The 16,545-nt window shown below is 44.4% G+C and overlaps 1 protein-coding gene across 2 annotated transcripts in view; it reads right to left on the bottom strand.

Moving 5' to 3' along the window:
- LOC147673965 (NACHT, LRR and PYD domains-containing protein 3-like) overlaps positions 1 to 16,545 on the bottom strand; it is a 526,755-nt gene that overhangs the window by 41,765 nt on the left and 468,445 nt on the right. The window lies entirely within an intron of this gene.

Genomic DNA, 16,545 nt, shown 5'->3' on the forward strand with positions numbered 1-16,545 from the left:
GAACATTTCTGCTCTCTCACTTTCCCGCAAAGAAGCACAGCAACTTTGTCGGCGGTGACGTCAGACGCTAAACGCCGACCGCGAGGAGGAGGAGAAGCTGGAGCGGCCATGATCGGCTTCCCGCAATCTCTCACAGCCTCCACAGCCTGCCTGCCTTGCCCTGTAGCGCCGCCAGCACCAGCACCAACCTGCCCGTTTTCTTGTTCCCTTGCTTTCTGTCGTTACGGGAGACCGTCATAAGTGGTGCTAAGCGGACAGACTGCGGGATTCAAGCAACGGAGCGGAGCGTGGAGCCGGCACCAGCTGAGAGCAGAGGCAGCAAGGCAGTGAGGCAGCCCTGCTCCTTTCAGTGCTCCTTTAGCCCTTGCAGCCTAGAGCAGCCCCGCGGGGCCCGCTTGCGGCCTGAACGGGAGCTGGAGTGCTTGGTGTGTCGCTTGGAGCACGGCTGGTGTCCCGCTGAAATCATCTGATTCGGGTGGAGCCGCTGTGCCAGCGGTGAGTGGCGGTGAGTGCAGCGCACGTAGCGGGAGCGAGGGCAGGGGCTGGAGCGGGTGAATGAACAGCAGAGGGAGTCCTTGGCGCACAGGGTGGTGGCAAAGTCAGCCAAACAGCCAGTGTAGCCAGCGACCCGCTTGCATTGCCTCGCGCACTCACTCGTCTCCTCTTGCCTCAGACCCCTAGGTACTGCCCCACAGGGGGCATTGGCCACTTCATTGCACACCTAAACCCCAGCAGTGCCCACAGTCAACGGTGAATGGCAGAGATCGTGCTACAGTGCCACAGTAGCGCAGGAGTGAGTTGTATTGTTGTATTGTTGCACTGAGGAGACGATTCAGAAAAGGGGGTGGTGATGAACAGAGTGTCTGAATTAAGCAGACCACTCTTACCCAGTCCAAAGATCAGGGCTTGATCCATCACCGTTATTTATCTCACTGCACCATCCCAGCTCAGAACCTGGCTATATGCAAATCAGTCTGTCCCTGGCCCAGTGCATCATGGGAACAGGGCAGACTAAACTACACCAAGCCAATTCTTCACCAGAAAGGAGACAAGCTACCGGGGACCGGTTTCTGGCATTTCAGCCGTCTTCGGCCCGGCTTGCTTGAATCCTGATGGTGCAGTGAGAAAGGGACTCATGTCTGAGTATACCCTGCCACACCTATAGTGGCCAAAAACGATTCAGAAAAGGGGGTGCAGTGAGCTAAAAAACGGTGATGGATCAAGCCCTGATCTTTGGACTGGGTAAGAGTGGTCTGCTTAATTCAGACGCTCTGTTCATCACCACCCCCTTTTCTGAATCATTTTTGTCCACCATAAGCGTGGAAGGGTATACTCAGATGTGAGTCCCTAGCTCATTGCACCATCAGGATTCAAGCAAGCCGGGCCGAAGACGGCTGAAATGCCAGAAACCGGTGCCCGGTAGCTTGTTTCCTTCCCAGTATAAGAATTGGCTTGGTAGTTTGGTCTGCCCTGTTCCCATGATGCACTGGGCCAGGGTCAGACTAATTTGCATATAGCCAAGTTCTGAGCTGGGATGGTGCAGTGAGCTAAAAAACGGTGATGGATCAAGCCCTGATCTTTGGACTGGGTAAGAGTGGTCTGCTTAATTCAGACGCTCTGTTCATCACCACCCCCTTTTCTGAATCATTTTTGTCCACCATAAGCGTGGAAGGGTATACTCAGATGTGAGTCCCTAGCTCATTGCACCACCAGGATTCAAGCAAGCCGGGCCGAAGACGGCTGAAATGCCAGAAACCGGTCCCCGGTAGCTTGTTTCCTTCCCAGTATAAGAATTGGCTTGGTAGTTTGGTCTGCCCTGTTCCCATGATGCACTGGGCCAGGGTCAGACTAATTTGCATATAGCCAAGTTCTGAGCTGGGATGGTGCAGTGAGCTAAAAAAACTGTGATGGATCAAGCCCTGATCTTTGGACTGGGTAAGAGTGGTCTGCTTAATTCAGACGCTCTGTTCATCACCACCCCCTTTTCTGAATCATTTTTGTCCACCATAAGCGTGGAAGGGTATACTCAGATGTGAGTCCCTAGCTCATTGCCCCATCAGGATTCAAGCAAGCCGGGCCGAAGACGGCTGAAATGCCAGAAACCGGTCCCCGGTAGCTTGTTTCCTTCCCAGTATAAGAATTGGCTTGGTAGTTTGGTCTGCCCTGTTCCCATGATGCACTGGGCCAGGGTCAGACTAATTTGCATATAGCCACGTTCTGAGCTGGGATGGTGCAGTGAGCTAAAAAACGGTGATGGATCAAGCCCTGATCTTTGGACTGGGTAAGAGTGGTCTGCTTAATTCAGACGCTCTGTTCATCACCACACCCTTTTCTGAATCATTTTTGTCCACCATAAGCGTGGAAGGGTATACTCAGATGTGTGTCCCTAGCTCATTGCACCATCAGGATTCAAGCAAGCCGGGCCGAAGACGGCTGAAATGCCAGAAACCGGTCCCCGGTAGGTTGTTTCCTTCCCAGTATAAGAATTGGCTTGGTAGTTTGGTCTGCCCTGTTCCCATGATGCACTGGGCCAGGGTCAGACTAATTTGCATATAGCCAAGTTCTGAGCTGGGATGGTGCAGTGAGCTAAAAAACGGTGATGGATCAAGCCCTGATCTTTGGACTGGGTAAGAGTGGTCTGCTTAATTCAGACGCTCTGTTCATGACCACCCCCTTTTCTGAATCATTTTTGTCCACCATAAGCGTGGAAGGGTATACTCAGATGTGAGTCCCTAGCTCATTGCACCATCAGGATTCAAGCAAGCCGGGCCGAAGACGGCTGAAATGCCAGAAACCGGTCCCGGGTAGCTTGTTTCCTTCCCAGTATAAGAATTGACTTGGTAGTTTGGTCTGCCCTGTTCCCATGATGCACTGGGCCAGGGTCAGACTAATTTGCATATAGCCAAGTTCTGAGCTGGGATGGTGCAGTGAGCTAAAAAACGGTGATGGGTCAAGCCCTGATCTTTGGACTGGGTAAGAGTGGTCTGCTTAATTCAGACACTCTGTTCATCACCACCCCCTTTTCTGAATCATTTTTGTCCACCATAAGCGTGGAAGGGTATACTCAGATGTGAGTCCCTAGCTCATTGCACCATCAGGATTCAAGCAAGCCGGGCCGAAGATGGCTGAAATGCCAGAAACCGGTCCCCGGTAGCTTGTTTTACTTCCCAATATAAGAATTGGCTTGGTAGTTTGGTCTGCCCTGTTCCCATGATGCACTGGGCCAGGGTCAGACTAATTTGCATATAGCCAAGTTCTGAGCTGGGATGGTGCAGTGAGCTAAAAAACGGTGATGGATCAAGCCCTGATCTTTGGACTGGGTAAGAGTGGTCTGCTTAATTCAGACGCTCTGTTCATCACCACCCCCTTTTCTGAATCATTTTTGTCCACCATAAGCGTGGAAGGGTATACTCAGATGTGAGTCCCTAGCTCATTGCACCATCAGGATTCAAGCAAGCCGGGCCGAAGACGGCTGAAATGCCAGAAACCGGTCCCCGGTAGCTTGTTTCCTTCCCAGTATAAGAATTGGCTTGGTAGTTTGGTCTGCCCTGTTCCCATGATGCACTGGGCCAGGGTCAGACTAATTTGCATATAGCCAAGTTCTGAGCTGGGATGGTGCAGTGAACTAAAAAACGGTAATGGATCAAGCCATGATCTTTGGACTGGGTAAGAGTGGTCTGCTTAATTCAGACGCTCTGTTCATCACCACCCCCTTTTCTGAAGCACTGAGGAGACGGCAACAACCTCTGTGGCAACAACAAAGCACAGCCAGAAGCGCGATCAGGTGCCACTCAGGCCAATGCACAGGAGAGAGCACAACGCAGAACAGTCATACAAACCATTACACTCGTCACATGCACTCTGCCCTGCTCGTCACAGTCGCTGATCTGCTCCCTAAATCTCACGGGCTCAGTGAGGTCAGGAAGAACGAGAGTGACCATGCCACCCAGGACAGGGGGGAGAAAAGGAAAGAAACAAAACCCCTGCGCTCAGCACAGCGCCGAACCAAAACTCATAGCAACAGACCAAGACCAAAGCGAGATAACATCACGAACAGGACTTACCAGCGTTACATACTCCAACCAACCCAAAATGTATACAAAATTTAACTTTCTAAAGGATGCATGTTCTGTCCTTTACTCCAGCAACGCAACCCTCAAAGGCCTGCAAACTCCGCTGCAGCTCCTACATTCGCAAGCACCTCCCCCAAGTACATCGCCCTGAGAAGATATGCTGGACTCTAGGGCACCACACCAACAAGGCCAGCAACTCCAGATCAAGCCTCAATCTCCAATGCTCTCAGTGAGGGGCGCTAGCAGCAGGCACTACATCTCCTGTGGTTCCTGCTGGAGAGCCCGTGTATTCAGGGCTTCCTCCAGCAACAATTAGCCAACAGGGCTGCTTACAAGAGATCCCTATCATGGAAGCCAAGATCCAAAAAACTTCTGCGCTACTACTACCACCTGGTGTCAGGGCTGGGGACAGTGTCGCCAAAAAAAACAAGGATGTGAGTGACGCTATAGAAGCCTCAAGGAGAGTAAATGGGGATCAAATCATTGAAATCAACTCCAGCCCCACATTTAATATGACTATCAGTATCCATAGCACCCCCATCCAAACATCTCATTTATCAAACGTAAAATCGCCAACTACCCCACTACTCTTCACCCAAGGGAGTCCGCTTATTCAACAAGGAGGACCACATGCAGGGATTCCGGACCCAAACTAGAAAGAGGATGGGAGGGCGATTATCTCCTACTTGAACACTCAAGAATGGGAAGACATGCTCGCCACTTACTCATCAGGCCAGGTACAAAGGGAGCACCCTCCCCAAGAGAGCTTCCCCGGAAACCATCTCACATGGACCAGATCAAAAACGACCTAAAAGAGAGTGCGCAAACAAAGGAAAAAACTGCTGGTACATGGACTTCCTGATTAAGCACAATTCAACTGGCCGTTGAAGCACTGCAATTTCAGTCAGAAAAGATGGAGATCCAGCTTACACTACTGAATACGTTGGCAGTCTTCACGGCAGGCATCGACGAGAAATTGGTAAACCTGAATGGCCTGATAAAGAGAGCGCAATCCGACACTCACCTCAGCTGCAACTGCGACCTGATCGTCGACAAATTATCCACTCTGCCCTCAATGCCAAGTAGCATGATGAAGGACATCAAAAGCGCTACAACGGGAAACACAAATAAAGGCCAGGGCAATCCCAACACCGCAGAGTGAACAACCAACGATCAATCAAATAGTAAGAGGCACACAGGCAATTCTAATACGAACACTGAGAAGACAGGAGGGCCCGGCAACGGAGGATCATCAAAACTAAATGCTAAGCAACACCGCCAACAGAAAAGGAACGGGCGCAACCAAAAAACCCCCATAAATGCAACAGCCTAGTTCTACATCTTCTCAGGTTCTCACAACAAACGGGACATTAACTTAGGCGACTCAAGTATTCTAAACCAAGCACAACCATCACTAACCCTCTCCAACAAATCCCCGGAACAAGGTGGTGTCCCAAAACAGACATACGCAGCCAGGACACACACGGAAATTGGAGAAGAAAATGGACAAGGAACCCCACCAGGGGCTCGTGCAGATTACAAAGAAGAAAAAAGGCAAGGTACTACAACCATCCCCCTAATAGAAAATACAGACAGAGGCCGCAGTCAACAGTTAACACACTGCCAAGACCCGAGGGGAGAGACATGGGTCTTATCCAATAACCCTGCACACCCCCAACAGTCAAGTGGAGAGGCGGCAACTCTGGGGTCCCAAGGTCGACAGAAATAAAGTACAAAGACACTAATATGAGCTCAAGCAACGGACCCAGAAGAGGAGGCATTGGAAAGATAGACAGGCCAAACCAGGACACACTGCTCAAAGAGCCCAAATGGCCTCTTCCACCAACCAATGACTGCCCCAGCTGGAGGCTCTTGGATAAAGGGGCTCAGGATGGAGTGCAAGATTCAAAACAAATACCCCCAAGCTGACAACATCTAATGCAAAGCCAATGAACTCTACGGCAGGAGCATCAAACAATCAAGGGGAAATCCAGTACAAAGAAGAAACCAGCTCTATAGTACAACCGACACCGATGCCCACAGCAAATCTACATCTGCTGGCAACACAAACACCAAGAACCAGGCAGCAAGAAATACAGGCTTTGGCATTCTACCCCTATACACTTCCAAGGGCCATTAGGATACATTAAATTGGGGTCATATTTTAAGATTAATGAAGGCAATCCCAAATCTTGCCGACATAAACTCAAAGGATCTACTCTCCATAGAGTTTATATGCACTGCCAATCCTCAGAGACCAGAGTCCACAAAGGCAATGTGTAACTCAAGAGAAACTGCAGCGATAATCCTAGCAGAACTGGGCACATACCAAGACTGGGGTATCGATATCGCCCCTTTCCAAAAACCAGCCTACCCATTTCCATTATTAACTAAAGTAAGCCCTGGACCAAAAATACACCATGCACACTCAAACTGCGTACTCAGAGGAGCTCGGGGTAGATCTCAACAACAGAGTGCTAGTAGCCAGCTGGACAGACAAGAAGCACCACGGATGGCCGCCGCCTCCACAAATCAAGGATCCAGCAGGGAAGTAATATACCGTACTATAATTACACACGCAGTGGAGGACTGACACTAGTCAGAGGACGAAGCCCACAGCAGGGAAAATGGGACCCCATTTAGACTATGCTCGTGGAACATCAATAGTTTAGCAACAAAAATAGAGGAACCAGATTTCCTGAGCTATGTCAGAACTTTTGATATGATCTTGCTGCAAGAAACCTGACTCACGGATCCTCAGCACATTCAGGGCTACATGTGCTGCGTTACACCAGTGACAAGGAGCGGTAGATTCAGACATCGCTCTGGGGGCTTGCCACCTACTTATCCACGATGAGGATACCTTCAGCAACTCTCATGGGCTCGACGTCAACTGCAATAATAGTAGTTACAATTATCATCTTCCTCCAGGCCGAAGAAACGGAGGTGTGCCTAATCAACTCATATGTTCACCCCAAACGTAAAGTGAGAGACTAAAAAAAACTCACTGAACAAGTTTCAAAATACGTAACGGGGTGAAAACACCGATGTTTATCCTGGCAGGGGACCTAAACTAATATCTCTTTGGCTCAGCAGAAGGAGAGGAGGTATCTATCCAAACTGGAATCCACAACATCCCCATACAATGCGTCCCATCGCATGGAAAGAAGAAATGCTGCAAAAGCCACCTTCTTGACGATCTAGAACACCTTAACCTCTGAGCGCTAAACGGCAGATTCCCTGATGACTCCCCTCCAGTTGATTCATTCTATTCTGCAACAACAAGCTTCATACTGGATTACACCTTCGCAAGCCTCTCTCTATTCCCGCACATACTTGGGTTCAGAATGGGGGACAAGGGGGACAGCGACCATCGCCCTCAGGAACTTCAGCTAACAGCCAGTGCACCTATCAAGCCAGACTCAATCTAGGAGCCCATTTTCCCCTCCAACTTAAGAAGGATCAAATGTTCAATAAGCAACATAAATCCTCAGCCCAAAGCTGCAATCCCACTTTTCAAATCTCAAGCACTCAGTCTAGAAGACTAAATCACCCACTGGAGACAGTTTACCGCCACACTTCTAGAACAACACGCAGCTACTTTCTCTATAAAATACAACTTTCAGAAATCATATAGAAAAAACATGATTCCGAAAGGTCAAAGAGATCAGCTTAAGTCCCTCAAAAAATCAATAAATGCGAATATAAGGCACAGCTTAATAACTGCCGCCTAGTTGCTCTGATAGATTAAGAAGCAAAATACTTTGTGGGCGTCATACTAGAGGAGCTCACATCTTGGGCAGAGGAAAACCAGATAATACCGCTGAACCAGACCGGTTTCCGCAAAATGGCCGGCACATCAACAAACATCCTCACAATCTCTCTACTAATAGATACAGCAAAAACTTCTAAACTACCCCTACACCTATGTTACATCGACTTTAGCACTGCTTTCGACACCATAGAGAGGGGCAGATTGTGGGGGAAACTGGCACGATGGGGCACCCCACAGCCTATCTTAAACATTCTGTCACTTCTACATACAGACACCTAGGTGCAGGTGAAACTAGGCGGTGGCACCCACCTCTCCTCAAAAGTCCCCACAACAAAAGGACTGAAAAAGGGCTGTGTGCTCGCACCAACCCTTTTCAATCTATTCATGGCCGACCTCCCGAAGGCGCTTGATGCCTGTAATTCACATTCACCCAAGCTAGGAGGAAAAACATCGACCAATCTTATGTATGCAGACGATGTAGTTCTGCTTAGTCACACTTACATTGGCCTTCAACATTTATTGATGGAGATGTAGAACTACGCTGCAGAAAACAACTTAAAAATAAATCTCAGTAGGACTCGGACAATGACAATAAACAACAAAAAAAACTGCAAAGGAACTGGTTTCTGGGTGGCAGCAAACTTGAACCAGCCAACGAGTACAAGTATCTAGGAGTTAAATCAACAAGGAAGGGTCATTTAACCGCCAGAAAGAGGAAATAAGAAGAAATGGTTTGTTGATATCTCTATTGATGAAAAACATTGCAAACAAATTGATGGGGCCGACGTTGATGTCCGCTTCTGAAGGAAGTCCAGGCTAAACTATGGCAGCGAGGCAATGCGGGGAAGAGACACTAAGGAGCTGGACAATACATTGGTCAAAGCATATAGAACCATGTTCTGCCTCCCGCCCTATACCTCAATGGCTCAAATAAGGCTGGAGTTCGGACTTTTACAACAAGTCTTGGCCAGGCACGGATCTTACATCATCTGCTGGCATAAGATCATAAGCGCCACTACAAACAGGTTAAATCATCTGCTGTGGCACAATATCCAGCATAGGGAATTCTCCCAAGCTAAAAGCTACCTTCAGCTTGCCCTGGAATGTACCAGACTTAAGGGACCTTGGGATACACAACTCTGCTACTAACCTTTAAAAAACTAGTCTGGAAATGCATTAAACACATTTCCCTGGTGGAGGACAAGGCAAGCTTCTCAAATAGATCACATGCCTGGAGGACCTTGAACTCCTACAAATCACTTTCCCCACAAACATTCTTCAAGCAGGGATATCCAAAAGCCATGAAAATGAACTTTCTAAGGTATAGGCTGGGGATTTTTCCGTGTGCTCAGCATCTTCCACCATGGCTGAGGGCAACAGCACAAGACACATGCAGGCTGTGTAACACCAAGCAAGGAGATATTTTACATCTAATCTGTTCATGCAAGGAACTGCATCAAGAACGGCAACAGTTCCTAAAAGAACCTTTTAAGAAGAAAGGCACCCACACCAGGAGGCAAGCAGTGCGAGCCTGCTCAATCCCAGATAACATACAATTGAACTATAGATTGGTAAACTTCCTTATGCTGGCCGAACAAAAAATGCCCAAAATACCGAAAATCTGATATGTCAAACATAAAGCTCTGAAGCCGTAGGATGCCCTGTAGACGGAAAGAGGCCTTTGCTTTGACCACACCAAGGATAGTTCACCTGCACTTTGGTGAATAAGCTCAGCAACAGGTCCAGATAATCTTAATAACATACATAATACGATACTGGGCTATGGGTAAGAACGGCTGGAGCTAAAAATCTGTGACTGCTTCTCACTCTACCCAGCGAACTAATGACATTCGCTAATACCACTATTATTAACTATGATTTTAAATTGTATAACACTTTTCTACCTTGGGTTTTAACTGGTATTACTTAAAGATATCTTTTATAACATAACGTTCAAAAAGGTGGCAGTGGTAGATGAAATCATACTGAATATTTGTCTAAATTACTTTTTGTTTTAAATGTTAATATTGCAATGGTTTTTGTTAACTATGCAAAATAAAGAAACTTGATAGCTTGAACTTGCTGCACTGTGTTGCGTGAAAGTTTAGTAAATGTGCCCCTCTTTCTCACTGATCCACACTGAGACATTGGGAAAGCAGAGTACCAGGTAACCCTGAAGGAACACGCACCGGCACAGCACAACAAATGCAATGGAATGACCAAAAGGAAAAACTACCTAGTTGACATGGATAATTGATCACATAAAATATTATACACATATTCAGCTTTTCAGAAAATATCGAGACTGGTCTCAGGAAAATATTCCCAGAAAGAGTGAGCACTAAAACCACCATTCTTGAATATGCTCAGAATGAAAACGATAATGTTGCAACTGGCAAGATTTCAGATATTTGGACAAAATACTGAGTTGTAAATATCGGGAGACAGACATATCGGAAAAAAACTTTGTGATACAAAAAAATTGTCATGCAGAAATATAGTTTTCAAAAATATACTTTTTTTAGGTAAGTACTATTTTTGATAAGAATATCATTGTTGTTATTATCGTTTCCAATAACAGTGTGAAAAATATCACTTTAGAAATTATTTTAATGTGTTTTAGTCCATATAATCCATTTATGTGTTACAATTGTTTGTATAATTGTTATTAATTTTTATAAATACTTTTTAGCTTTATGTGATTCAGTAATATTTAAGTAAGTATCTAATGGATGGTAACTATGTATATTATGTAATACTAATTTATTTTATTTATATTTTAGGTGCAGGTTGATACGTTTGTAGCGGTATAGTGTGGGAAGTTAATTAAGTAATAATTATTTAACAATTAATTATTGATTTATTATGAATGAGTTGACTATTAATTATGTAATACTGTTTTTTTGTTATATTTTAGTTGCAGGTTTCTAGGTTTTCAGGGGTATAGGGTGGGAAGTTAATTAAGTAATAGTTAAATAATAATTATTACTGTATAATTACAAATATTTATTGGATTCATAATTATGTAAATTGTGTAATAAGTGTATATCTTAGTTACATTTTGGCTTTGGCCTGCTGGCTTTTAAGGATGGGAAATTGATACCTAACTATAATTATTGTGAATTACTTATCTAATTGATATACATTTTGTAAGTTGTGTTATACATATTTATTTTGGTTATTGTTTAGGTGTGGCTTGTATTGTTTCTAGGGGTAAAGGGTGACAAATTAATTAAGTAATAATTAAGTACCCATTATTTAAAAAGTAATTATTACATGGTTTATTTATTTTGTAAATTGGTTAATTCTTTTTTATATCTTTAATATATATATAATATTAAGTAATAATGTTTATATTTTGTCTAAATAAAAGGGTTATTCAATAATGTAAAGTGTTTGAAGTCAAGTAGTTTACCTACTGTTGCTTAGAATGGAGTGGGAATAATAAATGTAATCCTTCCGAAAGTCTAACAATTTCCCTACTTTTGCACAGACTGGAGTGGGAATAGTAAATCTTAATCCTCCGAAGTCCATTGCTTTCTCCTTTGCCTCACAGACTGGAATGAGAATAGTAAATGTAACCCCTCTGGAGTCCAAATCTTTCCCTACTGTTGAACAGAGTATAATGGGAATAGTAAATTTTACCCCTTCCAAGTCCAACACTTTCCCTACTGATGCACAGACTGGAGCGGGAATAGTAAATGTAATCCTTCTGAGGTCTAACACTCTATAATGTTGCCCTGTTTGGAGTGGAAATAATATATTTAATCCCTCTGAATTCCTACACTTTCTCTACTGTTGCATAAACTGGAGTGGGAATAGTATATATATTATTACCAGACTCCGATACATTTCCTGATGTTGGGTAAATATATTTATCATTAATATTTGTGCATAATTTGTTTATATTTTTATTTATTGTAACATTTTAATATTTTTTGTAAATGTCTTTTTTTCTTTTTTTAATTATATTTGTATAGGAATTTATTTTAATGTTTTGGAATTGAAAATGTATTTTTTGTCTTTAATGACTATATCTGCTTTTATACTAGTAAGTTTAAAGAATGAAGCAAAAAAATTGCTATAATGTAAAATACTTATTTTTATTAATTGTGTTACATTATATATATATATATATATATATATATATATATATATATATATATATATATATATATATATATATATATATATATATATATATATATATATACATTCACTGAAAAAATAGGTTTTACTGACGTTATAGTTAGGAATTAGCATTTAAAAAACCTTAGAAATTCACTGAAAAAACCATACGTTTCAGGGACGTTATAGTTAGTTGGACATTTGACTCTTACAAAAACCAGAGAAATTCACCTGTTATAGTTAGTTGAGCTAACTATAACTCGCGCGCCCGTAATGCACTGCTGATGATGTCACATATTACATCACTCATAACATGGTCATTGACATCACTGATGACATCACTGATGACATCTCAAATGACATCACTCATGACATCACTCTTGACATCATCCAGTGAATGTGTGTTTCTGTAAAGTTTAAATATGTTTTATATATATATGCATAGGTATATTGAAAAATGAATGAATGAATGCATTTACAAGTGCCTAAAGGAAATATTTTGTCGGTGTGTGACTAACTGTGTAAGTGAGTGATTGAACATGTCTTACTGAATGCATGGGTTAGTGACTAAACTGTGTGAAAATCTCTATTTGACTCTCCATTGGTGTGTAAGCAACTGCATGGGTTGTTGAATAGCTACATGAGTGTCTATATAGGTTATTGATTTGTTGTCTGAGTATCTGTATGGGTCCCTGAGTGTCTGTGTGGGTGGGTGTATGAGCATGTGCATAGATGTCTGAGTGGGTGATTCAGTGGTTGTATGGATAAAAAAGTGCATCCGGGAAGCACTGTATGGGTGAGTTAGTGTGTCTATGGGAGTGTTGGTGAGTGAATAAATGTCCCAGTGGTATATCTGCGACTAACTACATATGTTTTAAGGCACTATATGTGAGTGTCGGAGTATATAAATGAGTAGACATGAGACTAAGTTATTTGAAGAGTGGGTGTATAAATAAGTGTCTGCTTCTATCAGTGATTGTATAAGACAGTAAATATGTGTTAGTATCTGTATACATACATGATGTGGTATGTCTAAAAGTAACAAAGTTGGTGTGTATAACTGTATACATGAGTACATGGGTATGTGATTGATTCTTTGCATTACTGACTAGGTGTGTGAGTAACTCTATGGATGAGTGGCAGAGTGTGACTACTTGTATAGATGTATGAGTGCAGATTTTAGTCCTGTATTGACGAATAACTACATATATAAGTGACTGGATGTGTGTGTAGACCTAGGAAATAGTGAGTGCTATGTAGTATATGGCATTCTTCTGTGTATGGTTTCAAAAATAGTAGTCAGCATTTTAGAATGGGTGTATTAAATTTTATATTAGAACATCAGTATGTGCATCAGATTGTCACGTGGATGAAGTCATGAGTGATGTCATCAGTGATGTAATTTGAGATGTCATCAGTGATGTCATCAGTGATGCCACTGACCATGTCATGAGTGATGTAATATGTGACGTCATCAGCAGCGCATTGCCGGAGCACGAGTTATAGTAAGCTCAACTAACTATAACAGGCAAATTTCTCTGGTTTTATAAGAGTCAAATGTCCAACTTTAAATATTGACTGCCCGAGAATAGGAACCCGCCAAATACCGGTGCTCTTATACGCAGATGACGCGGTGCTACTTGCCCGTACCCCAAGGGGCGTGCAAAGTCTGTTAGATGGATTTGTGAAATTCATGGACTCCTTGGGACTGGCAGTGAACTTGAATAAGTCCTTTGTAATGTTGGCAGCTCCCAAACCTTGTAAGAGGTTTGTGTATAAAATTGGAAGCCACCAACTGTAAACAACTCCCTTATTTACTTATCTGGGGTTGCTTTTGGATGGGGCACTCTTAGTGGAGGAACGATGCACAAAACTAATCTCCACAAATGGGGCCATATTGAATTATGGCCGTAGGCTAGGCCGGTGGTCCCCAGAACAGGTCATGAACCTGTATGGCTCGATCTGCTGGTCTAAAGCCACGTATGGCTCAGAAGTTTGGGGTTATGTCAACACAGAGCAATTGCAGCTGGTGGAAAACAAATTTTTGCGCAGGATCTTGAAGGTCCCTCAGAGTTCCCCAGCTGTAATTGCACACATGGAATTAGGGAGACCCTTTCTAGAGGACGAACTCAAGTTAAGACCGATTGTGGCCTGGCAAAAAAGCGAGGTCAATCCAGAGGCAGATCTAACTAGGCAAATTCTGACAGATTGCCTGCCAGGGACAAGGGACAAGGGACTACAAATACCTTGGCTCAATTACGTTAAGGTAACCCTGGAGGGCATTGACCAGAGGGATCTGTTTACTAATCCTAGCTCTATTGTACCTTCGGATAAACGGAAAATCAAATAGTTGTTGATGGACCAATTCTCCACATGTAGAACAAATCGGGAGATGTTAAAACACACTGTAGCTGACTATTGTTCCATCAAGAATACAGAGGGTATGGAGCCATATCTTTATGTGATGTATAATGCCCAGGATAGGTTTTAAATGACCCGTTTAAAGCTCAATCTTCTACCTCATATACTGGCAGACCCACCAGGTTTTACACGGACGATTGAGCAGAAGGGTGCCTGCAGCTGTGAGAATTTGTCTCCGCAGGACACCCTTCATTTTTTACTTTTGTGTCCTTTTTTTAAATACCCTAGACGTAGATTCCTGGTAGAGCTTCTAAAAAAAAGAGAAGTTCCGTCACGCTAAAATGGCCTATTGTTTTTACAAAGAGCACAGGACCCGTGGTCACTTTGTTGTATCATGAATTTTATTAGAACTGCTGTAAAGTTAAGAAACTCAAGAGGGGAGGGCTCTTGAAGGGACCCCTGTAGTGTATACTGTTTATATGACTGCATTTTTAAATATGCGATAGTTTTATTTATTGTAATGTTATTCTTTTTTTTTTTTACCTGTATATATATGTACTTTTATGATGTTTTTTAACTATCGAATAAAGAATGACTGAACTGAACTAAACATTGGAATTCCTTTAGCCCCAGCGCTCCTAGGCTGCTATGCCACCACCAGTTTACTACCGATCCTCACACCATGTATCGCAGTTTGATCGGATCATTGCCTCCCGATGCCACATGACACACTTAGAGTCCTCACACTTAATGTGTGGGCTTTAAACAATCCAAACAAGTGCAGAGCGGCCCTTAACTATTTAGAGCATTCCAAGGCAGACATATGCCTCCTGCAAGAGACGCACCTCCTTCCCAGTGACCACCACATACTGAAATCCAGGGCTTTCCCGACACAGCTGTTTTCCTCTGCCGCATCCAAATCTGCAGGGGTGGCCATTCTGGTCTCTCGCTCCTTAGCGGGCAGGGTTCTCCAGAAGGAAGCCGAAATAAAGGGTTGGCTACTGACCTATCAGTTCTCTTTGGGTGGGGTTACGTTCGTAGTGGGCGCTTTACATACACCTAACAATGGACAGAACTGGTTCCTCCTTCAAGCACTTAGAGAAGCGGCCGCATCCACAGATCGCCATTTGCTATTGGGGGGAGACCTTCAAATTGTTTTAGCCAATGACGTAGATCGCTCCTACCAGAGAACACACCAGGCTGGGGTACTCACATCCGCAGGGCGCGCCCACCTCCAAGATCTGGGGCTACTTGACCTTTGCCAACACTTCCACCCGCACACCCGCAGCTACACCTTTTATTCAGGAGCACACAAAACATACACAAGGCTTGACTATTTTCTCTGCTCTTCCTCACTTCAAGCACATGCGCTAAATACCGAAATACAGACAGCCTCTCTCGTCGACCACTCGGCGGTTCTGACCACCTTTCAATTGCCACCTGTAGCGCGACCTCCCAAACACTGGCGCCTCCGAGATACAATGCTCCACGCATCGGTTACCGAACAGATCCTGAAAGCTATCACAGATTTCCTCACCCTCAATGCTAATCCCGATACCACTCTAGCGACACAATGGGGGGCACTGAAGGCAGTCCTCAGAGGGGTGTTCATTGCGATTACATCTGCCAAAAACAAGGAACGGACCCGCAAGCGGGCGGAGCTTACCCAGAGAGTTCTGAGCTCGAACTGATGCACCAACGTACTGGTGCATCCCTCGCTTGGCGTCAACTATGCGTAGAACGCAAACACCTTGCTGCCCTAGATCAGGACAGGGCTGAGTACGCAGCCCTCAGACTTTGTCACTCCTACTACATGGGGGGGAGACAGAGGCAGCCAGCTTTTAGCCAGCAAACTACGGAAAGCTAGCCAGAGGTGGCGGGTCCATACCATTCAGATGCAGAGGGGTGAGTTGGTGGCTGACGATGCGACCATTGCGGAAATGTTCCGGGATTTTTACGCTGACCTCTACAGGGCGGAGCCTCTGGATGCCCAGGTTGGCACTGAATTTATAGCCAAGGCCCGGATGCCAGCCTTGTCGCGGGTCCAGGCTGATTACCTTGATAGGCCTATTCAGACGGAGGAAATTGTCTCCGGGATCTCACGCCTTAAATTGGGTAAGTCGCCTGGCCCTGATGGCTACACGGCTGCCTTCTACCAGGCATTCTGCAGTCAATTGGCTCCCATCTTGACAGCTTTGTTTAATGCCT

The sequence above is a fragment of the Lissotriton vulgaris genome, chromosome 12 (genome assembly GCF_964263255.1).
Source record: "Lissotriton vulgaris chromosome 12, aLisVul1.2, whole genome shotgun sequence".
NCBI classification, from domain to species: Eukaryota; Metazoa; Chordata; class Amphibia; order Caudata; family Salamandridae; genus Lissotriton; species Lissotriton vulgaris.